Genomic DNA, 27,741 nt, shown 5'->3' with positions numbered 1-27,741 from the left:
GCAGACCATGCCCCATGCGGCTACAGCTTGGCTGTCACTGGTTTGCATGGCAACCATGAACCTCGCCGATGTCTAGGGTGGCTGTGACATGCAAGGGCAAGCCGCTATGTATGGTTTTCTCGTGTTTAATCGTTTTTTAACCTCCCTGCTTCCACCTGCTTCAAGTGTAACGGTGAGCTGCATTGGCAAATTGGACCAATGAAAAATGGACAACGTTACTCTGTATAACAGCGCATGTGGCAGAGCAACCAGTGTAGGAATAACCACAGCTATTAATGCTACTTCCAAACAACCTCCATCATGATACTGAGCACAGCGACGTAATGTCATGCAGGGCGCAACGTGTAGCATGCAGTGTGTAAGACTTAATGCAGTGTGTACATGATTCAGAGGGGAGCATTGTGAGGCTGGTAGACATTTAAATGTCAAATGACTGCATATGCAGTGCAGGCCAAGGCATCTTCAGCATGGTTCACCTCCAGTGTTGCTGGTGTAATGCCAAAACTGTAACCTTTGACATGTGTTTCCTACCAGCACATTATGACAGTGAACAACCTTTTATACAGAGGCCTTTCTGAATGAAGATTGAAAGCATTAGGTAATATTGAGTTGATTCGTTGTGATAGATTATACAAAATTAAGAATACAGATATCAAGTTAACTGATAAGTAACAAGAAATTGCAGTAATGACACAATATGTTTGAGGTCATTTAAATTGTCCATTACAAAGCTTGTCTACCATTTAACTCCAGCATGTATTGCTAAGTCCAAGTAACAACTTAAAAAGTTAATTTAAGGAAACGTCAACATCAAACATTGTCATTTATTTAATGTGTTTATAAAAAAAACATATAGTAAACAATATATAATTATCAGAATTTTACAAAATCTTTTAAATACTGACGTTCTACTGACTCCAACACCCAGTATGGGTCGTGCTATACTTGTGATATTTAATCGTGATGAGACAATGACTAAATGTGGAGATTTTACAGTGCCACTTCGCCTCATCCATCTCCGTTTATTCCCAGTGCAGACAAAGATAGAAGAGCTCATCATCTTTAATCGTGTGGTATTATGTGGAGTTGGGCTTTGCTAGAGATGAGAATAGCACAGAAGTGCACTTTAGTTAATAGTTAAAAGGGTTACTAGAATGTGTCACTCAAAACACTGAAAAAAATAAGCTCACGAGAAGGCTATCCAAGCACAAGAGGAAATGATTACCAGAGTGCTAGAAGTGAAATGTCAGTTGATATTTGGGAAATTGCAGCCGAGTGAGAAAAGACAGTTTAACAGTCTGCCTCTTGTTCCCGACTTTCTCTTCAAAGCTCTGCAGAGTCCTTGCTTTGTTGTTTCTGTGATGTCTGTCCTTTTGGTTGACTCCATCTTTCAGAGTGGGTTATACAGAACAATGACAGCCTGATATCCAGTATTTGGATTCCCTGTCAGACTGCCAATAGACAAATATTGATCTGATATTGAATGACCGCAAAATGTCAGTCTGCAACTGGTGCCAGTAGCAGGCGCGGAAACACACCAGGCATTTGAAGGTCATTAATACTGTGTGGCCATTGGAAATAGGTCAAGATCAATAACAACAGACTGCTCATATTTGAATATCTGGTTTTGATGAAGTCTATGTTGCTTTAAATACTCCATGTCTAATGCCCTTAAGGAGATTGAGTCCTAATCCTCTATAAACAAACAAATCAGCATCTCTTCTAATTTTCATGAAATTTTCCAACTTGGCTTTTATAATGATGGGAGGTTTTCTGTGCTGATCTCTTAACACCCAAAGTCTAGTCGTTCCATGTGACAGTCTACCTTGCACTAATCAGGTGGGGATATTTAATGGTGTTGGTCCCTAAGCCTATCAACTAGAACCGTGGCTTTGCTCTGCTGTGAATGACAAGTGGGGAGAGAGTAGCAGTGAATGAAGGAAAGAGAAAAGTGTGGTGAGAATGTGAAGAGCTGTTTGAGTTGTTTCTGTGGGTGGTTAGTGCTGTAGTTATTTTTTTAATCACTGCTTTTTCTAGCAGTAAAGACACAGCAACAGATGTCCCACCGTTCATGCCGTGTCCAACTACATGCTGTTGATCTCACTCTATAGGGGAAGACACAGGGTGTCCAAGTGGGCTGAGGGGGTTTAACCTGCTGGCTGTAGTGTCTCTGGTTTGAGTCCAACTGGGGATCCTAGTTAAACGTCCTCTCTCCTTTCTCCCCTAATTTCCACTCTAATCTCAGATATCCCCTATCCGTACAGGCAAAAAGGCTCAAAGGTTTGTGATTTTGTAATCTTTGTTGGAATTTCAATTGAGCACTGGCATTATTATTCACTGGTTTAAACGACGAATGCGATATTTTATTGCCTTTTTTGAAAGTCTGACTGTATATAAAGACAATAAATCAGAGGAAGAGGGCTGATGGCATGTGACAAAGAGGACCTTACTGGCCAGAATTGATCTTGAACATGGTACACTCATTGCACACTCCTTAAACCAGTCAGTCACCTCAATCAATTAGATCTTGAGGTTTATTGGCAAGCAGGTGCTGCCATTGGTACGTTGAAAAGAGATTCTGGCTCCTCATTAGGGACTGTAAAAGGGACTGAACAAACAACAACAAAAAACAAAGTTGCAACATGTATTAATACAATATCCAAATCATATGCAGCAAAATGTTTGTTAAAGGCAACACACGTGTCAAAATATTATTGTGAATTAAGAACTGTGGTGCTGAAGAGATGTGCTGGCCTACATATCATATTCTAAAGACATAAGAAAAAAAAATCTTTGTTTTGTAAGAACATTTTTTTTAATAGAAATGAGAATAATGATGCAAAAAATATAATTCCTTCCAATATCTTAAATCATATTGATATCAGTCAAAGTAAACACACTGAGCTATTTTTTCAAAATCGTTCAGCCGCACTGTAAAACATCGCAGTTGGTGTTGTTCTCCTTTGTTTCACTCTTATTTCACTGGGCTTCCTATTAATTCAACACACTGGAACATCAAAGCTCTCTGTTTAACTCAGGTTTATGTATCCCATGTATTGTTTGAGATGTTTGTTTTGCTGTTTACAAGGTCATTGACATCAAGCTGACCATCCTGACTTATTGTTGTCATGTCATCATGTAAATTATACTTCACTATTCCAGTGTGCTCATCACTGACATGCATTGCCATGGCCACTGGACATGCATCAATAATGGCAGTGATAAAAGAGATAAAGCAACCAATAATAATTCATTTCCAAAGACAGGTGAAGATTTTGCTAAATATTTTTCTAAATTGCAGAATGGAAAATATCATTACAAGGTAGAAATAATGCAGTGACGCAGTCTCTAGGCTGGCTATATTGTCAAAAAGAAAGTGCCACTTCACACTATTAAAAAGCAGTCTTAACAAATACATTTCATTGTCAGTATTAGGGTTGTCAAAAGTATCGATACTCAAAAAAGTATCAATACTAAAACGTTGTATCCGGATACGATACTCATTTTCAAAAGTATCGAGTATCTGAAGCTTGTTATCATAGTTGCAGTTTCTTTTTTGCACAACTGTTTTTTATTATAAATATTTAAACAGTGGTTCTGTTAATGTTTTATTTATTTATTTTTATTATTAATTTAAACAAAACACAACATAAGTCACCAATGGACAAACACAGTAAAAAAGAAAAAAAAAACAAAGAAAAAGAACAACAACAAAATCACAAAACCAACCTACATAATTAAATAAATAAAACAACAATAATAAATAAGAACACATTAAAACTAAAACTAGACACAAACAAACATCAAACATAATTACCACATAAAACATACAGTATATCAGTAAACTTAATAACCTAAGAGAAAATATTCTGTTCTGTTAATTTTTACATGTTGCATTTTTCGTGTTAATGAAAATATTTCTGTTAAATTTTGGGGTCTTTGTCTTTGTCCTTGTGGTATCGAAAATGGTATCGAGTTGAAAATTTTAGTATCGTGACAACCCTAGTCAGTATGTTATGTGTGAAAATTCTTCCTAGTAATTTCCCCAAAAGATACTGAGCCCTATAAACTGTTAGCTTGAATCTGACTGCTCTTAACAATGGAAGTGTCCTACTCCAGGGTTTGATAAATGGCTCAGTGCAGTTCCAGTTCCCCTGAGATATAAATGCTTTCCCCGACACCTAGTGGGGGAATCTAGGCTAATACTGCTCCATATTGAATCTGTCTCTCTGCCCCCAGAGAGCAAACGCACTTTTAGCAGCCATTGTGCCAAGATTCCCTTCTCTTCCCATGGTCTTGCAGAGTTTTTTTTGTCCTAAGTTACTTTACAGCTGTAAGTTGGCCTTTAGATCTAAAAACAGGTCCCTTTCTCACAGAATGTCACTTTTCTTTCCAGAGAAACCTCATATCTGCGTGAACAAAATCCGACAGTGCTGATATTTCCAAGGTTTTGATATAGCAACATTATTAAATTAGGAACAAGAGAGCACACAATATGACATATACTAAATGTTGTATGGCCAAATGGAAGCATTGTTTGGAGACACCACACTACAAAAGCCACTATACTTGTGAGTTTTATTACACCTGTCTGTGAACAAGTCCCCTAATGTAACTGCTATAATATCAGCTGTTCTTAATGATGACATCAATGTTATTACACCATGGAATGCTGCAGACAGTGTTCTTTTGTACCACATTAATGGAGAAAAAGATGAATAGTTTACAGAACAGTTTAAAGACCTTTAAACCATGTTTATTACTCAGATGTAACATTCATTAGCAACCAGAAAGTGTATTTTTTTCTACTGAGATTTTCATGCAGATAGCACATTGCTGTTAATGTTATTTCCATAATTGTAATACCTGGTAACTAATAATCATTGTCTTCTTCTGATTGCTATTTTGTTACTTAAAATCCAAAAGCATATTATTTACAGCATACTTGAGCCTGCCGTTATATCCCCAGTGTTGTTCGGCTGTGTGTCTCCTACTTGAACACTTAAGTGTTCTTCTACTTGGGACACTTATTACAACCTGTGCTATTTTGTTTATTCCAATATTGGAAGAGATTTTCTGATACTTGACTTGAAGACATTTTTTTTTCAATCTTCATGATGCATGTATTTCCCATAGCAGCCTTTTAAAAAAATGTCTATTCTTTAAACAGAAAAGAAACCTGTGTACCACACTTTCTTTGTCTGTCTTGCTTACCATATTCATAACACACACACACACACACACACACACACACACACACACACACACACACACACACACACACACACAAATTTAGGGTTTGCGACTAACCTCCTGACCCCTTGATGTTTGCTCTAAGGCTTTAAGGTAGCTGGTGTGTGTATTTATAGAGTAAGTTTAACACCATAGATCCGCGGCTTTTATTTTTATAGAGGCAGTGGCGGCCAGAGCATTTTCACGGTTGCTCATGCCTCTGCAATCAATAACCACCTCTCACTCATCTCCAGCTTAATGTATGGAGCTGCTGCTCGTGTAAATGCTGCCAGCTTTACTCTGGGCCCAGTGTTTTTACTTTGCGGAGTACAGTTGCAAAGCTTAATGCAGAAAAAACCCCAGCAAAGATTAGTTTTCTATAAGGCTTATGTGTCCATATGATACATGCTATCACATTTTTTGTATGCAGAATAGATAAATTACTGTATCATTTTCATCCTTGTCATGATCTCCATTTGCTTTATTCAGAGTGGCAGGCCTTGTTGTAGGCACTTCATCCAGTCCTTGGAAATGATTGGCACTGTGGACACCCCATGTCAAATGCTGATAATCTGAAGTTTCAGGGGATAAGCAACAGTGTGTGTGCTGAGTTTACAGTGGGGTTGTTGCGGGTTTTTGACACACTTTTATTACATAGTGTTTTATTACGAAAGAGGTGATGCTGAGAGGCTTGATTGCGTCATCGGTTTAATGTCAGCCTGTTAAAGCCTTCTTTGGATGTTCATCATGGTGCTCTGTGCAGACTGGCAGATTGGCTCAAATTTTTGGCATCCGTCTGCTGTTGTCATGTCACAGCATTTTATTGACGACAGACAAATTGGTTAATACCTACGTCACAACTCTGTCATGAATAAGCATTGTTTTGTTTTTATGAGGCTATGTAATGTGTGTAGTCTTTGTTTTTGTAATGCAGTAGTCAGGTGAGAGGAGAAAGTGACACTGTGTTAGATTACACTAAAAGGATACGTGTGACACTCAGTCGTAGCTGTCTTTGCCAAGAAAGTAAGCATGGCCCTAACCTTTAGGAAAGACCTCAGGTTTCAGAGCATGGACAGTTTCCATGACATGGGCCCATCATCTGACTTCACTCTTAAAGTGATACTCACCCAAAATCTACCTTTTGGGTACTTAGACCCTGTAGATAAAAAGTTTTAAGAAGAGTTTTAGCTTTGACTTTTACCAATAACAGTGGTCATGGATAGTTTGAATTATGTTGGTTACAGTGTTTTCAGAAGAGACACAAAGTGTGGCATCGACATTTTTTTTTGTCATAGAATGTCCTTAACACTGCTGCAGCATATATTTCAGTGTTTGTGACTCGCTGCTCCTAGCATCCCCCCCGCTTCCGTTCTTTTGTGCTCAGATAAACACATCACGGTCTGATCTCTGTACAGAATGCACAGAGATGAAATTGATATCGATCCTCTGATCTAGCTCCCGGTATGGGAGCAAACAAGTGTGTTTCTCTGAAATGTCAAAAAATTCCTTTAATGTCAGATTATGATGTTTTTGTTGATGCAGCCCTGCTTACAGTTTGCTGCTGGCTTTGACCATAAGCTTCTTTTATCCATTGATCAGTTTTACTGTCAAACCATGCTGATAATTTCCACAAACAGCCAACAAACCTTGGTGTAAAGTAGGGACATGACATGATAGGGTTGTTTCTCTTATATTTTAATAACATGTAACCTACTTTGAGGCAGACATTTAAATATAAAGGATATCAACAAATGTGCAGAGCATTGCCCATATGCCATGCAGTTGATTGTCTGTGACCAATATATATATATATAACTTATTCCAAATATTTCCATATATGTTCCAGTGCTCACTATGTGTAAATCAAGCTGTGGGTCACGCAGTGGAAAAAACCCCCCAAAAAAAACCTTATCAACGCCATCCAGATTGACACAGTGAAGCGGATTGGTGGTCGATCTGATTTGTTCCACAGCTTTTCTCCCATCCTGTGTTGAGCACAGACACTACCAGGCTTTGGTGGAAAGCCGTCTCTATCAAAGTCTGGAAACTTAATTTAATTATATTGATGTTAAAATGTCATAGCACCAACTCCCAGGAGAGAGAGAGAAAGCATGAGTGGGTGAGCATGAGAGAACTAAAACTAAAATGTATTTGCTACTTATGTAAGGTTCAGTAGAACCACGTCATACTTTTGTCTCCTGTATTTAACAAGTATTATTTAGACACCCTCTTTTAGCAGACTTTAACTCTTACCGGGCTGCTTTGTAATTGTACATTTTAAGCCTTTTAATAAACATTTCGGTGATCACAGTCTAATTTTAAAAACCTGGCTGCCCACAGTCACAGTTCAATTATTAGTATGATGAATTGCCATTCAAGATTGATATTTTGGTGATTATTAGAAGAAGAATGATGGACTCGCCATCAAAGTAAAACACTTTTGTAAATTAGTGCAAATGTTTACAGCAAAATCTTTTGTAGTGCATTGCTTATAGTACTGTCCAGGTCAGATTGATCACTTCGTTTGTTTTTACCAATGCAAATGACCTTTTCATTAATGAAACGGAGAGCTTAATTTTTTACTTGCTTGCTGCCAATTCTTCTGTCTCTAAGACAGCATTGGGGGCATTACATGGAGGTGGCAGCCCCCAAAGGAGCTCCGGGCATTGTCAATTAACTTGACGAGGGCAGCTTAAAACACAGTTGCTTTCTCTGTGCAGTGAAAATTAGTTTTTTAACTCTCCAGAACAAGCAGCCGTGACCGTTTTGAGGTTGTTTGAGTAGACTATGCAGGTGGTCTGAGGAAACGTTGCCGCACTGCACAGGGAAAATTCATGCGGCTAAATGTAAAAGACAATGCTATACAGCAGTGTTTGTTGTTAGATTTTCTTTTCTTTCTAGAGTGTAATTTGCAACTTAAGATCCACAAAACCATACACATAACAGTCCTAATTTAGCCTATTCTGCATCATCATTATCAAGGCTATAATCATTAGTTCCCTGGCACTGGGACTTAGGGCCAGTTTTAGATGCTTGTTATCAACTGTGGTCCTATCTTGCTCAATAGATGAGTTGCTTACCAGTTTTACTGTACCAATCCAGAGTTTCAGCTAATGGTACAGACTATGGACCCCATGGTAGGCGATGAGCAATAATCAGTCTTTAAGGCATTTGAGTGCACTTAATGTTAAGTGACCTTCGACCTAGTTCCATTCCTGTAAATTCTAATCTGCTGTCATTATGAGCAGTGAGTGCTCTCTTTGTGTCTTTATGCCACATGTTTGTGATTTTTCTGCATTAATGAAAGGAGGATGATCAAGTTTATGGTCTGTTTGTCTGTGTGCTCTGGCTTAACTTGACAAACAATCCCTGTATATCCGTGGGCACTTGTAAATATCAGCCTCCATTATACTCTTGGATTAGAATCTCAGATCCAGGAGCAGATGAAGGACTTTGTCTTATAATTAGAAATGGTCCGATCAGCTTTTTTGGGACCGATACCGATCACCTAAAGCCTCATGATCAGATTATCGATCAGAACCGATCGATCATGTGGGACGATATTAATATTTATATTTATATTTTACTCTTTTCCCCCCATCATTTCATCCACTCATGCACAGGCCTATAGTCTTCCATTTATGTTAACATTGTAACCATTTATTTACTAGATACTACTAGATTACCTACCTTTATTTATTGCATAGCAGTAACTTTAATATTCCTTCATAGCAGCAGTGGCACTGTGGAAAACAATATGCCAAAATGGCCTCGATAGGGCAGTCAAGAACAGGCAAGAGCTTAATGTTGAATGTTCAGTCATTTGTTTAATGATACTATCCATTTTAAATGGCTGTATTGTTGCATATATCGTATAAAATACAATTCAAATAAAAATTGAGCTTATTTAACAGGCTAAACAAACTCAAAATGCCAGTCTGGACATTGGTGGCATTATTGCACATTGAACTAGAGTACAGTGTAACATATATTATTATTTCTTACTCTCACACTAACATTTCTCTAAATGTCTAAATGCTTGCATAAATTGCCGCTAGTGTGTGTGACATCGGACTCACTCACTTTGAAAAAGTTCCATATCGCAGACATGTTGTGGGTGTGTGTGGGTGCATGCAGGCTGCGTGACCACAACACAACACTTGTTCTTCATTTTAAAGCGGCGGTGTTTCGGTGCACTACCGCCATCTTTGGATCCGGAATGTACATCACACCCAGTGTTTCCCACAGACCAGGTAGCAATGTGTTGTGCTCCACTGACACCGGTGGGGTGTCGTGATTTGCCACAGACAAATCAAAATTAAAATACTTCCCCCACTCTTGTTTCTTTTAATTTAAAGTCTAAACTTCTCTGTTTCCACCTCACCTGTTGTTTCAGCAGCTGCCTGTCTTACAGGAGCATTTTGTCTGCTGTCCTCCTCTATTTCTCCCTGAGCACCACTGTTTGATGCCTATAGAACATTCAGATAAATTAACGTTTACTAGCCATTTGACTGTTCAACTTTGTTTCAGACTGATACCTCCTCATGCTGCTCCTTGTCCTCTTGACGAGGCCGTTATTGCCGTATAAAAAATCTTTCAATACTCATCTCATCTGGATTAAAGCAGGAAACATTCAAAAAAGGACTGATAACAACAATAATAATATTAATAATAAAAACTTTAAAAATGTGGTCTATTCTTTTTGATTTGACTGTGGGCATAGTAGTCTATCTCAAATATTAGGGCTGTAAAGTCCTAAATTCTTTAAATATATCACTTTATTATCATTTTAAACCTTTTTAGGTGAGAAAGTAGCCGTTTAGATCCCCAGTGCGTCGTTAATTTGTCTAAATACCAGCTGTTTACTATTTGGTTCGGACGAATTCGGCGCTACTCAAGCTAGCTGTCGTGAGCAACTCACTTCCGGTTACATTCGCAAAAATAAAACGCCCGTTGCCCTTTATAACGATAGAATTTGTGCTTTTACTTTGAAAATAAGAGGCAAACCTACCCTTGATGTAGCTAGCTTGAAGCAGCCGTTTTGACTGCTCTCGTCCCGTTAACGGGATTTGCGGCAGCCATTCAATATGCCTTAACGTTACCGGAGAGTATTGTCTGCTCTGAGATCGCCCCGGTTCATTGTAAAACTTATTATTGGTGTGAATGTGGTGTTTTCTGTGCGTAGGCTAACGTTATAGACCCCAAAGCAGCGCTGCTCTTCTGTCCAACCAGGTTTTTTTAAATCTCTTAGATGGGGGAAAAAAAAGACATACCGGTAATCATTTTGTGGTGGTCGGTCTCCATTCTGTGGCGGTGCGCCACAGAATGGTCTATGTATGGGAAACACTGACACCATAACAAACACTTGTGAAGCACATGTACGTATAATGCGATCGGATCGGTGATTTTAACCTTTGACCTGATTTTTCGATCGATCGTTTTTTTATCATGTCGGGCCGATTCGATCAGTTGCCGATCGATCTGCGTCATCCCTACTTATAATAGCTAATTGAAAACATCTACCCTCCAAACAGACTCTACCTTAACAGCAGAGCCAAAGGAGGCCTGCTTCAATCTTGTTCAAAGTTACATAAAGCTAAGTGAGCATGCATGGATGGAGATGAAGTTGGATGGAAATTGAGATTCTAGATGCTGCTATTAGGATTCTTGACTGTTGATGGTTTTTGATGCAGAAACTTAAAACAAAACACAATGTATGGACAAAAATGTTATAGTGTGAGACCTTAATGTAAAGGAGGAGGAAAACAATTCTGTACAGTAGAGGTGGGAATCATGAGATGCCCCATGATACGATTTTATATTATTGCGATTTTAAGCTTTTTGCGATATGGTGAGTATTACTACACAATAAATTGCGATTTAACTGTTTAACTGCATTTTGTGTCCACAAAATTAAATTCAATCAAGGATTGTTTTGTCAAATAAGAGAAAATGCTCAGTCTATTCATCTCACTTCAGTCTTTTCATATCTCCACAAAGTATTCAAATTGAACTGAACTGATATCAAACATGTATGGATGACAACAATTGCAGCCTTTTCTCAAACTTTCCTCAAATATAAGCTTCACTGCTCCGAATTTTTTTTTAATGAAACATAAAAAAGCCTTACTTTGCAGCGTTATTTTGACAACTTCTCGGCACAATATGTCACCTGTTGCACATGGTGCCTATAGATTCCTTAGATCTTCTAGTTTCATATGATACCATTATCTCCAGCATATTTCTAAAAGTGAACCTGCTAAGGCCTCCGGGAAAAAAAAAAACTAAAACGGCGAAAATACTGACGCCCCCACCTCTAATGAATAGGTTAAAGAACTGTGAAAAAGTTGGACAAGAAAGACAAAAAGAAAATTTGAACTTTTGTTTCACACTCCATCAGCCAGTTGTTATCACTTTTGCCTCAGTCTCTAACCACTACTATGTTCCCAGTTGGAGTATCTACTTCTTGCTTCAAGTTATTATTCACACCCTTCCAATTGTTTCCCTTTAACGAGCCAGAGACACAACTATAAATCAGTGGGCAGGATCTGGCCTGGTCCCCTCCTATGAGTCAGTCTTGGCTATCCGCTGGGAAAGTTGGCAAGCTCGCAGTGTTCTGATGTAAATGTTACTTAGATGAATGCTCGCGAAGAGACATGCAGAGCGCTGGTTATACAATATGCATGTGGCAGTGTTTCACCCATCCGTAACCATAGTTTTCAATTGCAGGGCTTGTGTGGCTAATGGTTCTCTCACTGTATTTCATTTGGCCCAGTTACTTGAGGGTATGTAGAATTTAACAGTAAAAGACATTGGCAAGTCTACAAGATATTGCAGGATGTAGTTTCTCCATCTCTGGTGCTGGGTGTCTGCAAAACCTAGAGTTGTATATCAATTAAAAAAACCTAAAGGGTTTTAAAAAGGCAGAGGCTGGACTCTCTCCTTTTCCGGAGTTGCCCAGGGTGAGAGGCGCCGGGCGGGTGTGGGGATACTCACAAGCCCCTGGCTTAGCGCCGCTGTGTTGGAGTTCTCTCCTTGCGGCCGAAAGTCACGAGGAGAAGTTCTCTGACTGTTGTCTGTGCTTATGCACCTAACAGCAGTTCGGAGTACCCGGCCTTCTTGGAGTCTCTGGGTGGTGTCCTGGAAGGGGTTCCACTCGGGGACTCTATTGTTCTTCTAGGAGAGTTCAACGATCATGCGGGTAACGATGATGGTACCTGGAGGAGGTGATTGGGAGGAACGGCCTGCCCGATCTTAACCCGAGTGGTGTTTTGTTATTGGACTTCTGTGCTAGTCACGGATTGTCCATAACGAACACCATGTTCAAACATAGAGTTGCTCATAAGTGTACTTGGTACCAGAGCACTAAAGCGGCCAAAATGAGCTTCCTTTGTAGGGTGGCTGGGCTCAGCCTTAGAGACGGGGTGAGGAGCTCAGACATCCTGAGGGAGTTTGGAGTAGAGCCGCTGCTCCTTTGCGTCGCGTGACCCGGCCCAGGATAAGCGGACGAGAATGAATGGATGGATGGATGGATTCTTGTGGTATTCGACAGCAGAGTGAAAGTAGAAAGGAATACAGGTCATGTGGTGAATGCATCCTCATAATCTTCTACGTGGCATGTAGTCTATTTTATTGCACTTTGCATTGGGCCCAAGAACAGAAACTTAACTGTGCGGTCTAAATGAGAAAATGTAGGACAGCTCAGAGTGTATATTAGAAAGTGGTGTAGTTCTGGAGTCCTTCCATCCAAACCATGCCACATTCTGGGTCACAGTGTCTTCTGTCGCTTCTTACTCTGTGTAAATGCACACTTTGTACATTTTATCGTTCTGGTGCCATATGTCATGTGTGAATGTCACACAAATCCTTCTAATACATAAACAGAAATTAGTGCTGTTGTAGTTATTTTGAGGATGCCATAGCCCTCAGAGCCAATCTTAGATTACCCCTTACTTCCCTCTTCTCCATGTCTTTCTATTTTCTATTATTTGCTGTCTGGCTTACTCCTCTGCACTGCCTCCCCCCTTTGTCTTTGCCCCTCAAGCGCTGTCAGTTCAGGGATTCTCTCTCAGTTCACTTCTTATTTAGGTTAGACGTACTCAAGTGTTATGGCTTCCTCCTTTGCTCAGCAATAGGATTTAAAGGCGCAGATTCCATCTCTGCTGCCCAACCCATTTTACACTTGTTGGTTCGCCAATTAGACCATTAACTGGGGTGTCAGTGGTGAGATCCACACCAGTTTTTTTTTTTAACTGCTGAAATGATGTTTTGCAGGTTTCATAGAGTTACTGCCAACCTTGGTAAAGTCAGAGAGTTGGGTGATACTGTATCTTTTGTAGTCAAGTAAAGTTCTCCTACCTGTGGATTTGGTCATGATCCAATTAAAAGGTCCATGTTATACAATCCTGGGGAAAATATAACTGAAATTCCATAGAGATAAACCTCTAATGTTCAAGTCTTTATTCGTCTCTCATTCTGTCAATTATGTTATGCTATGTATATTGGTTTGATAAACAGAATAAAGGTGCCACTTGTGTCTGACAGACCATGTGCAATTTAGCGTTACTGCAGGGACGAATCCATCACAGCGAAGCAGATCAGTATCAGAGGTGGGAGGGGGCAGACGCGCAGAGATCGAGTTGTGTTGTTTGCTAGAAAGTTCACATGTTTTATGGAGTGATAAGACAAGGCAAGGCAGAGTTGATCTCAAATAAAACTAAAACTACGCCAATATGGGAAGATTTTGGATGAACAATTAGCCATGCTCTCTAATTATCCTTCTTTCTTTAACTTTATTTAAGAGAAAAGAGTCTTTTTAATACATTTGCATTGTCATATCAATGCAAAATCAGTACACAATTCACATAGAAAAGTTGTATTTCCATTCCAGCTCAAAAATTAATTGTATTGGGAAACATCCCTCTCTAAAATTGGTATTGGGCTCAAATATCCCATATTGGTCGGGCCAATATACTTATTGAATATAAGTCCTTTTTAATTTGACAATACAACATCTTGTCTGTGATTCCCTGCAGCAGAACTGGTGCAATACTGATTGCTTGGGGTTGAGTGATTACAGTATTGGATTTCTGGATTTGACACCACATCTGTTATGAATCATATTAATATATTTGTTGTATGTCAGGAGTATGTGTGTCTGCCTGCTGCTGTGTGTATGGATGTGTGCGTTGTTATGGTTTTGTTTTTTTTTATTTCAGGCTTATCACACATCCCAGCTGTTCGAGAATGCATTGTTCTTTGCATGGGCAGGATTAAGAGGCATTTGAAGGGAAAACAAAAGTAAGACCAGAATGGGGTGTTGAAAACGGCAATTTTAGCTGTAAACAATAAACAATATACAGTGAGTGCAGCTAATTAGAATGAATCAAAATTTAGATTAAAATGAGAAGTGGATCCAAATTGAACAATATAGTGTGAGATTCCTTCAGTCTCCCATGATTCATATCCTACTAGGGTGTGTATTTGTTCATTGTAACACTGGTAGTCCTCCATGAATGTGTGTGTTAGTGTCTGTGTGTGTGTTTGAGCATGGTGAGCTGTGACTGCTGCAGTGTCTCTGTTGACTCAGTAAACACACACACTGAATAGAATCCTGTTTCTTTCCATGAAAAAAGCATTGACTGTGCTATCAGTTTTACTGTTACTTTCAATGACCTTTTTAAATGGATTGGATGAAGGATAGACTGCTCAAGTAGTGATTCTGCTCCAGATCTACGTTAGCTGGAGACCAGCTGTAACCGAGTGACAGTGGTGTGTGTGCAGGTGGCAAACAGACATTTGGCCCAGAGAGACGTTAGCGGCTCCCTTAGGAGCGAGACTGGCAGGGGTAGGGCTCCACCCTCCTTAACATGGTGGTGTGACCAGGAGGAGCATGGGAAGGAGAGACACCGGGAGTGAAGCGGCTTGTCTGTTTTCACTGTGTGCGTTAAAGTGAAACCTTACTCTTACTTTTTGTATGTCTGCAGGTGAGACAGGCTGCTCCAACAAAGGCTTCTGGATGTGGTGTCTCCTGCAGCTCAGGTGAAAGGTAAGCTGAGCTCTCACCCGCAGGCCCTCTCTTTATTGTCTCAATAATGCATACGCTCAGTTAAATTGGCTATCTATCTATTTTAGCTTCTGTTAATCAAATGGTTTGCATGTGCAATTCACATGTTGCAGTACATGGTTGAGGTTTAATTTCCGAACCTGTTTTCTCTCAGGCATCAGTCTACTTTCCAAGTCTGACACAAATGCAAGTACATTTTTACTCAGTGTTGCCAGGAGGGATAACTTGAGCAGAGGAGAATTAGGCCATGTCTCTTAAGGTGTAGAGTAGATGTACTTTCTGTTTATGCCAGTTTTTATTGCATTTTTCGTATACTTGCTTTCTGCAGCAATATGATCACACTGTCAGTTGCTGCTCCGAAGCTTACATTTGTGGTGACTTCTGCATTTTCATGTGAGCAATTGTAAGTGTGTGTAAGTGTAGCAAAAAGCAGAGTGCAGAATTGAAAGAAGAGAAACTGTTTGACAGAACTGAGATCAGCAGCTTACAGGGTGTGTCAGATTCATTTGGGTTAGAAGGGAGTAAATGTTTGGGGTTGCACAAGGACAGTTGGCTACAGAATGATACTTTAGGGAGATACGCAAAGCCCTGAAACAGGCAGTTTGCCTGCAGTACATGTTGATCTTTCATACAGTGGCAGTGGAAGTGTAATGACTAGTTACTATTTCTTTTTTTCCACCTCCTATCCTAAACACACAGTGTATTTTGGTCCGTCCTAGAAAGATAATTGTACCAGTGTCTTTATTTCAGGTTTGTTGGCTATATAAACAGAACAGGAGACAGAGTCAGCTGTTCAGCACATCTGTCCATTAAGTGTAGATATGTAAACCAGGTTTCTTTTGGTGTGGTGGAATTACACTGATTGAAGTGACACGGTAAACTTGTGCCCTCTGCTTTTGGTATCCTGAAACTGCGTTTGCTCTGCTATTCCATACGGCCCTAACATGGTGCAGACCGTACTGAGGTGAAGCCGTGTAAAAACCCTGCTTGCCCACTAACAGTCAGGAAGTGTTTGGATTCAGCCATGCCCAAGCTGTTTATCTTGGCATGTGTTTGCAGTACGGAGACGTATGAGATTTAACTGCAAATTACACATTAACCAGGCGAAGTGTCTCAACCTGTACCCAGTAGCCCACACCCAGGCTACTCACGCCTCACTTTTTTGTCTGATTTACTACGGTGTTAAGATAATGGTTATAAATACTTTGTAGTTTTTCTTTCTGTCTGCTGACAGGCTGGTTACATTGCTCCCTTATCTGTTGTGTTCCATTTATAGGGCTCGGTTTTGTTTGTACAACGTAGTGTCCATTTACTGGGTCATGTACTATGGGCCAACAGATGGAGGATGTCTTAATTTTTCTCTACGATTCCAATCTGTCACATCAGTCATCCCTCAAGTTGTCATAAAACCATGATCATAGATCTGTTTTTATATATATATATATATATATATATAATCAAACACATGATACTGAAAAAAATATTTAATTATCGATACTTTTGACAACCTTCTTCACACCATACCAACAGTTTGTAGTTAGTACTGTGATTACAGTTTGGTTTACACAAATGGAAAGTGCAGAAGGCAGATGTCACATTCAATGTCCCCGCCAAAGAGGTATGGCTGCAAGGTGCACACTGGAAAACCAAAATACCACCCTTTGTTTATAAATGATCACAGGCCTATATATTGTACTTAGTGTTAGCCTGTCGCAGCTTCATGAAAGACCAGTCATACATGCAGGGCATAACCGTCTGATAATGAATCTAAAGCACAAAGTTGATTGTCAGGCAGAATACATTAAGGGGAGTGCTAGTAATGCTAAATAGCATCTGTACTGGGTATTATAGATCTCCATTCACAGTACCGAGCAGTCTCTTTTGATCAGCAAAGCAAAGTGTAATTTCATGAGAGCAACAATGAGGGAACCAGAGTGAGATTTATGTTTTTTTTAATTGTATTCCTGGGGGTTGGAGTGGATTTATCCATCTTTGTGTTGGATCAAAGACTCTTCCTGTGTATTTGTGAGAAATGAAACCAGTCTGGACTTCCCATTTATTCTGAGACAGCATAATGCAAAAGTAAATGTATAATCTATCTGGGAGATATCTCAAACTATGGCAAATCAAACTGAAACTGTATGCTTGGAAAAGATACCGAAGGGAGACACATTAATTTGGTCATCATGATCCTAAAGGGGACAAATGGTTAACCAGCAGTTTGTCCCGTTGCCTGTGTAGGATTTTCCAAAGACAAGGAGGTTAGGTTAATTGGCAACTGTGAATGTGAGTATGAATGTGTTTTTATGTGACTTTGTAATTCAAAGGCTTGTCCTTCACAGGATAAGCGGGTATAGCTAATGGATGGATAATCCTTAGAGGTAAAGCCAAGTGGCATCTTCAGGAGAACTATTACAATTTGTCGAGATCCATCCAATGAGTTGTGTATTATGATTAGCACTCGAGCTAGGATTAGCTCTTGTATCTGTCAGTGAAAAGCCTGGGAGCTGCTGTCAGCTTCTATAGAAGTGCCTGTCAGTGTGGGATTGATGACGAGACAGAAAGAGGGCAGGTGGTAAACAAGAAAGTGGGAGGATGGACAGGCTGTGGGGAGTCTTGATCTGTCGACCAAATCCTTAATTGTCATTGCTCAATGAGGTACAGGCAAACAGGAAAGGAATACAGTGAAACTGTGAAGCAGTGCTAAAAGTCACAGAGGTCACAGCATCAGACAGACACAGGTAGAGTGCCACTTGAACACTGGAGCCGCCATGTTGTCAATTATACACTTTGCACGTACTACTACAAAAAAGTAGTATATTTACACGGTTGGCCATGAAGTTGGAATAGTTTTGTTTTCAGGCATATAATAGTTTTGTTTTCAGGCATATATATATATATATATATATATATATGTATATATATATCTCAAGCCATATGCTAGTCCTTGACTTTTGCAAAAAATGTGTATCATGGTTAGGGATTCTTGTAATCTATGGCAATAATATATACATGGACTGGAGTAAAAAAACACCTGTTTCAGGTTTGTTAGTCAAAACTACTTTAACCCTTTCAACCTTTTGACTGTCTTTACTCTGTGTTTACTCCTTTTAGTTCCAACCTACAGCAGAGTCACATATATTAGTTGATATGACATGCTATGTATGGTTATTTTAAGGGTATGTCGGGTTATTCAGGAACACCATTTTTTGGCATGTGGTATAGAGGCTCGATGAAACAAAATTATTTATGAAATAAAACTTTTATACATTAATTATAATCTGCTTCAAAGGGCAAACATACTCTTGAAGTTTGTGATGATGCTGCAGTCCCGTTTATTTGATCACTTGGATCTAATTACTTTTTACTACTATTTTGAGAAACTGTGTGACTACTAAAATGTTTTTCTACCACAGAAGAAAGGAAATAAACCGATGCACAGTTGTTGTTCAGCCACCAGACCTATAGAAAAAGTTCAGCATCATTACATTACGTTAATTTAGCTCCTGGGCTGGCTTGTGACACGACTATCAAGTGACTGCTTGGACAAAGGGCAAAACTTGTACTGTGAGCAAATTGACCCAATTACTTCCCATTTAACGTTTTACAAATCAAGAGCAAGTCTTGCTGCGGCATTATTCATTCATGTCGGGTGTGAGAGCACCCAGCAGTCCAATACAGCTCGTCGGCCAACTTTTTTTTTCCCCCTTTGGTAAAAGTTTCTTTTTTCCCAGATAAGAGGGGCTCGGTGTTTGGTGAGAAGTGGTGTGAAGTTGGCTTGTTCCCTCTCTCACCGTTCTTCAGTGGGAAGGAGAGTTAGAGGAGCCCCCTTGCTGAAATCAGAGCTCATGGATCGCAACTAGTATTTCAGTTTGCTGAAGATGGTTGTTAATTTAAAATGTCTGCTCCTGAAATCTGGAACATGATAAACAAACATGTAGGATCATGTTAAATTGTACGGTACTGCTAAAACACAAAAAAATAGTAATCTTACTGTATTCACACATTTTTCTATAATATATGCCATTGTCTTATTTCTCTTGTATTATGTAGGTGTTAACATTATTTTTTAAATGGCTAACTTTAATGTAAAGGGCAGATGGAGGTTTATTCAAAGTAGTTTGCAGCAGGATTTTTTCATTTTATAAACTGGAGAAAACAGCACAGGATGTAGGGAGAAATAAGCAAAAGACTTGTGTTGTTGCTGGCTAGATACAGCTGACGTCTGTATTTTCAATGCATTGTCAATTTGTTCATTCATAAAGTTGTATAGCTGCAGTATCGGCAGTTTTTCCCCAAGTTTAGTACTTCTCCTAGCAGTTTCATATTTATAGCCATAGTATTTTTATTCAATTTTTAAAATATGCAGTCAGTATTTTGGCCAACACCCAGCTCATGGGAAGGTAGAAGCAGCGGATTTATGTTGGCAAGAGTGTAGAACTCATGACAAACTAGCTTAAATTTCCCAGTTTAAATGCCCAAATCAAGTTTTATCTGAGAAACTATATAAGCCATAATTTATTCATCTCTGACAGTTGGTTCGATTAAATGGTATATTACAGTCTGAGGAATCTGTAATGGGCTCGTACCCTCTGTCTCCCACTGGGCTGCTCTTTGTTTCAGCATCATTAATTAAAGTCATTTATCCGACACCTTGTCATCCATTATCCCTTGCTCCGTCCTTCTGTCCAGTCAGGATGGAGAGCACCTCCTGTCTCTTCAGCAGACAGGCAGAAGAGCCCCTGCCCTCCCCACACTCACTCCCCTGAGTACCACAATTTGCCCAGCCTGTAGCCTGTGCTGGCTTAATCAGACACAGGCTCATTTTCTGCTTCTTTTTTTTATCTATTTCTCTTTCTTCACAAGCTCCACGTCTTATTATTTATTTTACTTTCTTTTCCACAGAGGTTTTCAGCTCTATAAAAAGGCATGATGTAACAGGGCCTTTCAGACGCTGCAGCGACTTGAAGTAGAGCATGAGAAAGAATCTAATTTACATTGCCCTTATATATTATTGAAGGTGCAACGTGATGAGTAAAATTGTGCTTTCGTGCATTGACTTTTTCAGCTTTGAGAGTTAAACACAGTAGCTGGAGGGAAGCTACATATGAAATTTGTTGAATCCGACACACTTTTAGTATATTTTCCATAAATATTCTGCTCTAAACTGGCCTTGTGTTACCAGACAAATATTTTACTTTCAGCTTTCACCACCATGGAAGGTTTTCTCATGCCGCCTCTTCTTCCTCAGCAACATCCTGCTATGTCATCAAACAAACAATCAATGGAAATTGAGGGTGGCCCTGTAAATGCAAAGTAAATTACTGTTTAGCCCTGCCTCTTCTGTGTTGCAGTTAAGTATTAAGTGCCTTGCTGAAGGGCAGTTTGTAAACTGGACCTCTCCCAATCGGATTTTCCAGCCAGGCAGAGGACTCAGATCATCAGCTTTGATGTTACCAGCCCACCTTCTTTAGTTACTTATGCTACTTCATTTTCAATATCCCATCTCCATAATTGTCTTCATAGTCCACTTCTTTTCTGTTGTATCTCACTTGTTATGGGAGGAATCTCACAGACTGTAATACTGATTAAGCAAAAGTATATTGTTATTGTTGTTACTATTTCAAGCAGATGTACAGTCTTGGAAAAATTATTAGACAACCCCTTTCCTTCAATGTCTTGTTTATTTTAATGCCTGGTACAACTAAAGGTACATTTGTTTGGACAAATATAATGATAACAACAAAAATAGCTCATAAGAGTTTAATTTAATAGCTGATATCTAGACATTTTCCATGGTTTTCTTGATAATATCCAAAATAATTATCAAGAAAAAAACCATGGAAAATGTTTTGTTGTTATTATAATTGTCCAAACAAATGTACCTTTAGTTGTACCAGGCATTAAAATGAAGAATGAATAAAAAAAAAAAAAGGGTAGTCTAATCCTTTTTCCATGACTGCTTTTCCATTATTGTGATTTCAAAGAATACCAGACTACATTTTATTGTATTACCAATTTGTACTAGCATCTGAAAAAAAGAACAATAAAATGTGTATGAATAAATAAGAAATCTAAAATGAATATGTTTGCATAAGAAGCCAAAACAAATCCAAATCACTCGTATGGTCTAAGACTTATTAGACTCATCAGTACATGTTTGAGGGTTGTATGATCCTGTAATAATCAATGTTGTTTGACTTTTTTTCACTTTTTCTGCACTATTCACTGTAATTCTAAATATAAATATAATTTTAAAAAGTGTTTCTGTCAGTTTTCTATTTCTTAACTTTTTAACTACTGAATTTTCTTAATATTTACTTTTACTCTGAAAGGAAGCATTCTCAAATGATTACTTAATTAATCATCACAGTAATCATGATTAATAGATAGCTGCAGCCTTGCCATGTTTGGTGACAAGAAATTCCATAGCGTATCTTTAATCCTAGCTCTGTTGCCTCCTCTGGCTCACAGCTGTAATAGAATTACCGGAAGTACTGCAAGTCTTGGCTGCAGCCTCTCAAAGTATGTCACTGTTGTCATCTGAAGCTTTAAATGTTAAGTTAGTGTCTGTATCACTGTGTATACGTATGCATGTGTGTCCATGACCTGCATGTTGATGCATTTGCATGCAAGATGGCCATGCTTGGCACCATTGCTCTCATCAGCTCAGCCTGGCTCGGCCTGCCTAAGGCTGGTTCTCGCCGGAGCCACCACTGGCCAGGATCCAACCATACAGACAGCCAGCTGGCTCGGTCTGTCCACCAGGTCAAACATGGTCCCAGTGCGTGGAATCATGGATTGGTGAATTGTAGAGGGTTTAGATTTTGTTAAAAAGGGGAATATGAATGCTTCATTAGAACAGATAGGAATATAAACTTGAGTGGTGGTTGTTGGTGGGCTGACTGAGCTTCGCTTTACGTTTCACAGGGGGCTTTTGTTTTGTCAATTTACGATGAGATATGTCCAGATACATGGTTTAGGGTAAGTAAGGAAGTAAGTAAATTTTATTTATAAAGCGCTTTTCACAGGAAAAGAACCACAAAGTGCTTTACAAGGGTATAAAACAACATCAGGCAAACGAAGAAAAACACAATACATCAAGAAAACATAATTAAAGCCTGGACGTCTAGTTGACCAGGTACATATAGTCAATTAAACGCCCGTCTAAACAGATATGTCTTAATTATCCTTAGTTTCTCTTGTTCAGACAAGGGAAAGTAGGAGATGTTTTTTTACCTGACATGTTTCGACTGACAACTTCAGTCTTCTTCAGAGGTGTCAGCTGATCGCTGTGACGTGTCTGTAGTCGAGTTCGGAAAGCAATAAACACAAAAGATTCATCAAGGAGGCAATAGAGATCAGAAGATGGGGGAATACAACAATAAACCGGGTGCTTGTAATATTCTCAACTTTTTTTTAAACAATTATTTTGCAAAGATGTCAAGCCTGTCTTCTGACTTGAATGTGGATGTGGATGAACCCAGGCTTTTCAGCTCATGGTTGCCATATCTTTGGCAATGTGAGACACCAATGCATCTGTGTCTTTCCATTGGGGCTCCTCCTTCTTATGTGGGATACCATGGGGAAATGATTCTGCTAATGTTACCTGCTTTTTAGCACTTAAGCTTTGTTTATAGGGCTGCTGTCATCTTGTGCATGCAGTGCCTCACACTCTGCTGCATGCCTCTGAGATGCAAGTCTTGCTCCTGCTTTTAGTTGCCAAAGACTTTGGGCAAACTTTACAGCAGTAGTTTACTTGAGGTCGGACGCTGCAAAGCCGAACCACTTCCAGATGACTGAGGAGTCGGTGCCTTCTTTTTTGGGAACAAACTGCTCCATTTCGTCAGCGCATGCATGTTGACATCTTACCCATGTCTTAAGTGAACTCTTGGGCGTTACTTTAAACTACCAGACCTCAGGAATGGCATGGAGGTTGTGTATTGTAATTACAATTGCAGAGTAAAGTTAAAAGCAATCGCCCTCTAAAGCATATAATCACATTAACTGATTCAATTTGATTTGATGTGATTGGGGTAGTGCAGACACAACACAGAGAGAGATACTTGAAGGGATCCTTTTTTATATACAGAATTTGTTTTTTTGCTTGTGTTTTGATGTAGCCATATCCCTGGCTCTGTAGATACATGTTGGTTAATCTTTGCTCCCCTACTTGTCACCCAAAAGCCTGATCCAAAATCTCAGCTAATTTCCCACTGCCTCTTAGGGAATCCTAGGTTTTATTTTCAGGCTATGTTTACCTTGCTCTTTCCCTTCTCCCTGACAGAAGACTCTGTTCCCAGAGACTGGCTATGTGTACAAATGGAGGTTGTGTCTCCTGCCAGTCTAACTTTAAACACATAGAATACGAGATGAAGTGCTCCATTAGGTGAGCAAGACCTTGAAGAAAGTAAATAGATGGTCATGAAATAGCTGCAACATGTACAGTTATTGACATTACAGAGCATCACTCAGGGAGGGGCATACTGGGTAGAAAAGGGTGGAGACTGTGGTTGTATGGTCTAGGTGTATTGCAGGTTTAGCATGGTGACGGACAACCGCAGTCTCTACACAACAAAGGGAGTTTCCTATTTTAGGTAAGATCAAATAGGAAGTCTGGCTGGAAGACATTTTCTCCATGCGAGTTCCTTAAAATACACCTGCAACCCCCACAAGACTCAGAATAGAACAACTAACCACACATCCTCCCACAGTGTCGCAAATTTAGCCTCCTTTGTAAACTGTAACAGTTGACCTAGTTCTGCCTTCTTCGTGTCCTCCTTGACACAGTAGTTTCAGCTTTTGATTTTTCATTTGTTTTTATTTAGTCAGAGATTTTTAGAAATTTCTGAAAGCTACACATTTCTGGTTCTAAGGCTATTTCTTAGTCAGGGCAACAGCTGGAACAATGTAATGGAGCTGTGACCATCACTTAAAATACCTCTATTTTCTATGCTTGCTCAAAGCATTTACTGAGACAACCTAGAGACAGTGTTTTTAATATTTTATTAACTAGATTGATGTGAAACAACATGCATGTTTACTAGGCTTTGTCAATGTCTTGACCTGAATTTAACAGTACTTAAAAGTAATGTGTTTTTTTTATTCAGTTTTCTCATGCACTTGGTGTTTTAAGTTTATTATATTTTCATGTTTTAGTACATTTACAGATGTTGATTTTGCACCGAAAATTGAAATGCTCTCTGTCATTTTTGTTGATGGTAATGACTGCATTCAGAAGACCATAATTATCATCTGCTGATTCGTCATTTTTTGATTGGGTTTCTGAGAAATAGTTTTCTTTTACAGGATGTTTCTGTAGATGTAATATAACATTATGTTCCTGATGTTGTGGGAACAGTAAAGGCAACTGAGAAGGTGAATACTGCAATTCTGCAGCAGCAGCAGAGGCAGTGGTTGAAATTCACGGCACATGAGCAAATGGAAGAACAAATGTCTGCACATCTCGCTTGTGTGTGTTCATCTCTGCTCTCCCCACTGTACCATTTGAAAGAGAAAAACTGTGGTCTGTCTGCTACAGTATGTCGCGGGGTTCATTGTTGATGCACATACTGTAGTTGGCGGCAGCTTATTGGTGTATATGTAGGTCATATGGGCATCCATTAGTCCTGCCGTCAGTGGAGACAGGGGTTAACAGGGTTGGGGGTGCTGAAGAGAGGACAGATGGAGTGACGGAAGGATGGAGGGAGTGATTTAATCTGTGCCATCATATTAGCAACAGCTGGCTTGATGCTGGCTGTCAGAAATGCAAGACTCTCACACTCTCACACAAGCTTAGCACTTACCTCAGTGTGCATATGTAGACATACACAATGGAGTTTTTTTTTTTTTAATCAAGGCCACCTTTGTGTCTGGCTGTCACTGAAATTGAGATTCTTGAGTCAAGCATAGTATACTTCTATACCCATTTCCTTTTTTCTTCCTTCCTTCCGTCAGTCATGGCTCTTGCGTCCAATTATCTTAAGCTAGGTTGAAATTTTTAGGTATGTGTTCGGGATGTATGCCTTTTTAATATGTGTATTATTTGTCCCCGATATACTTTGTCGGAAACTAATTGTGTGTCGATTTGTGTACTTGGGCTGTCAGCTTCAGTTAAATCAGAGGCCTTCACATTTATTTTTTTTCTAAACTCAAAATAATGATGTGAAAATGTTGTCACCCAGCCAACAGCATGGTAGCAAATTAAACTGTAGCAAAAAGCATCAGCCAGAGCAGAACTTTTTTGAATTATTAATATGCATAATATCCCCTATAGCTCCTGCCAATAAAGTAACAAATGACAGTGTGTTGGCTGAAGATGTGTAAGCCACCAGACCATTTTTATATATCGACAGCATTGTTGCCAACATGACGACATGAGGGGGGTTCACGACTGAAATAAGAGCTAGGCTCTGACATTGAGAAGGCCAACACATCTTCCTCTGAATCAACTGTCAAGCTTTCTCAAACTGAATGTTATGTAATGTTATGTCTATTACACATGTTAGCTAGCTAACAACAGTTGCAACAGGCAGGAACACAGCTGTGATGCCACTGGCAGGAATACTAGGCTGGTTAAAGAGATGTGACATACTGGTAAAGCAAATAATGAATTACAGTCTTTGAAGCCAGGGGAAGCCATCAAATACACAACTAGTGTTGTCTCATTTGACAAACTGGTTATATGAAATGCACTTTTTTGATAAATTTAGCCCAATTCAGTATTTATACACACTCTGACTATTTTGGGGAAGAATGATAGAAGGGACAGGGTGAAAGGCAAACATGAGTGCTAAATCAGGGATCTTGAACGCCGTATGACATTTTCTGCCTTGGAATAGCTGAAGTGTTGACAGAGTGGGTGCCAGTATATAATTTAGGATCGCTGGACATTATGTTAAGCCAAACAGGTAGCCTCATTTTCAATGTGTACTTTGTTGGGGGAAAATATCTTGTCACTAGTTAACTTTTTTAGCTGATGACCCACAAAGATGCAGTTTGCAGGAGTGAGACAGTTGGTCGGATTTCTGTCCCATTCTGTGTGTTTCAAGAAAGTCAATGAAACCTAATTTTCTGTCCTGTTTCAGTTGTAGAAACACTTAGTGCTAGTGTGTGCAGTAGCTCCTGCATAGGCAGTACCTGAACATTGTTACAGTTCAGAATTGTTCAAAGAGAGTTGAAGACAACACAGTTTGCATCTCTGGTGTCACCGGTGTTTGGTATATAAACGTTCACAGAGCTAAAACAAAAAACCAGCATGATAATATCAAGTTTCCTGCTGATTCAATGCTGTGTATGTATATATGTTTACTCAATCAACTGAGTAAAGTGTCTCCCAGCCAGATTTTCATACAGTGTGTTTGGTTGAATGTAGGTTGTGGATTGGGATAATGTCCAACTGTTTGCTAGAAATAGCTTCTAAAGCAATATAATAATACAAACTGTCCAAGGTTACTATCAGCCACTACATCTGCTACCCAGCCTTGTGTGTCCCTGAGAGACACAGAGATTTATGCTAGTTTGATCAGTCAAGCATGCTAGCAATATACAGGTTAGAACATGTCAACATGTTCCCTTACAGACACCTCCCTCTGTTTTCCCTCCCTCCTCTTCCCAGTTGGTGTAATGATTACAAAAACGAGCATGCCCCATGTGACAGCAAGACAAGTGCTCTCACCTCATCAAAGGTAACTGTGGGTCAGGCAGCGTTTGTTGTTGTTTTTATCTGTCCCTCTTCTCATAGTTCAAGGTTAATGTGTGACATAGGAATGAGTGTTATTGACTTACCTGGTGCTGCTACCTCACCGTTATATTTTCCACAAGTTGCTCCTATCATTGGCTAAATATTAGCCTAGCATGACAGTGGTAGTTGGAGTGAATGTTGGCCTAGCTTGGAAAACCTTTAGTGCTGTGTAAACAGAGTTGAGAGAGTGAAGCTTGAGCACGATTGCATGTTATGTATCAGTATTAATAGAAGGTCAGTCAAAGGATAGATCTGTTAAGAGCAAATGGTGTTTGAATTTATCCTTGGACTCTCATTCGACAGGTTTCTTTTATGTTTTTTCCCTGATATTCACTCACTGAGAGTAGACCAGAGCTTCCTCTATTTCAGTGTTTCTCCCAGCAAGGTCACACAAGATAAAGTTCCCCTATAATAGAAAAATCGACTTAATTGTCTACTTTTTGCATGCAAACTGCAAACATTTGTCTTTGGTTTGCATGTGCAGAATCTGCTTTTAATAACTGTACATTAAAATATATTAGATCGCATCAAGGCAGGACACATTAAAACACATTTCCGTAGAAACAAAATACACAAAAGAAGCGACATTAAAAGGAGCATCGGTGGTCATGGTCATAGTTTAATGAAAAGATATAATCCATATATTAATGCTTCATTTTCGACACATCTGTATTTGTGAGGGCCCCACTGATATATGGGT

The 27,741-nt window shown here is 39.3% G+C and overlaps 1 protein-coding gene across 3 annotated transcripts in view; it reads left to right on the top strand.

Annotated features, from left to right (window-relative positions):
* osbpl5 (oxysterol binding protein-like 5) overlaps window positions 1-27,741 on the top strand; it is a 51,164-nt gene that overhangs the window by 548 nt on the left and 22,875 nt on the right. The window contains exon 2 of one of the 3 annotated variants that reach the window (XM_059335129.1): window positions 15,219-15,280. The exons of 1 other annotated variant lie outside the window; for it this stretch is intronic. The gene's annotated coding sequence lies outside the window, so the exon portion shown is untranslated. Of the gene's footprint in view, window positions 1-15,218; window positions 15,281-26,967; window positions 26,986-27,741 lie in introns of those variants that run through there. One more of the 3 variants, XM_059335130.1, reaches the window with a different exon arrangement.

The sequence above is a fragment of the Centropristis striata genome, chromosome 6, assembly GCF_030273125.1.
Source record: "Centropristis striata isolate RG_2023a ecotype Rhode Island chromosome 6, C.striata_1.0, whole genome shotgun sequence".
Lineage (NCBI taxonomy): Eukaryota > Metazoa > Chordata > Actinopteri > Perciformes > Serranidae > Centropristis > Centropristis striata.
The sequence above is the reverse complement of the archived record's forward strand: the minus strand, read 5'-3'. Positions and strand labels throughout refer to the sequence as shown.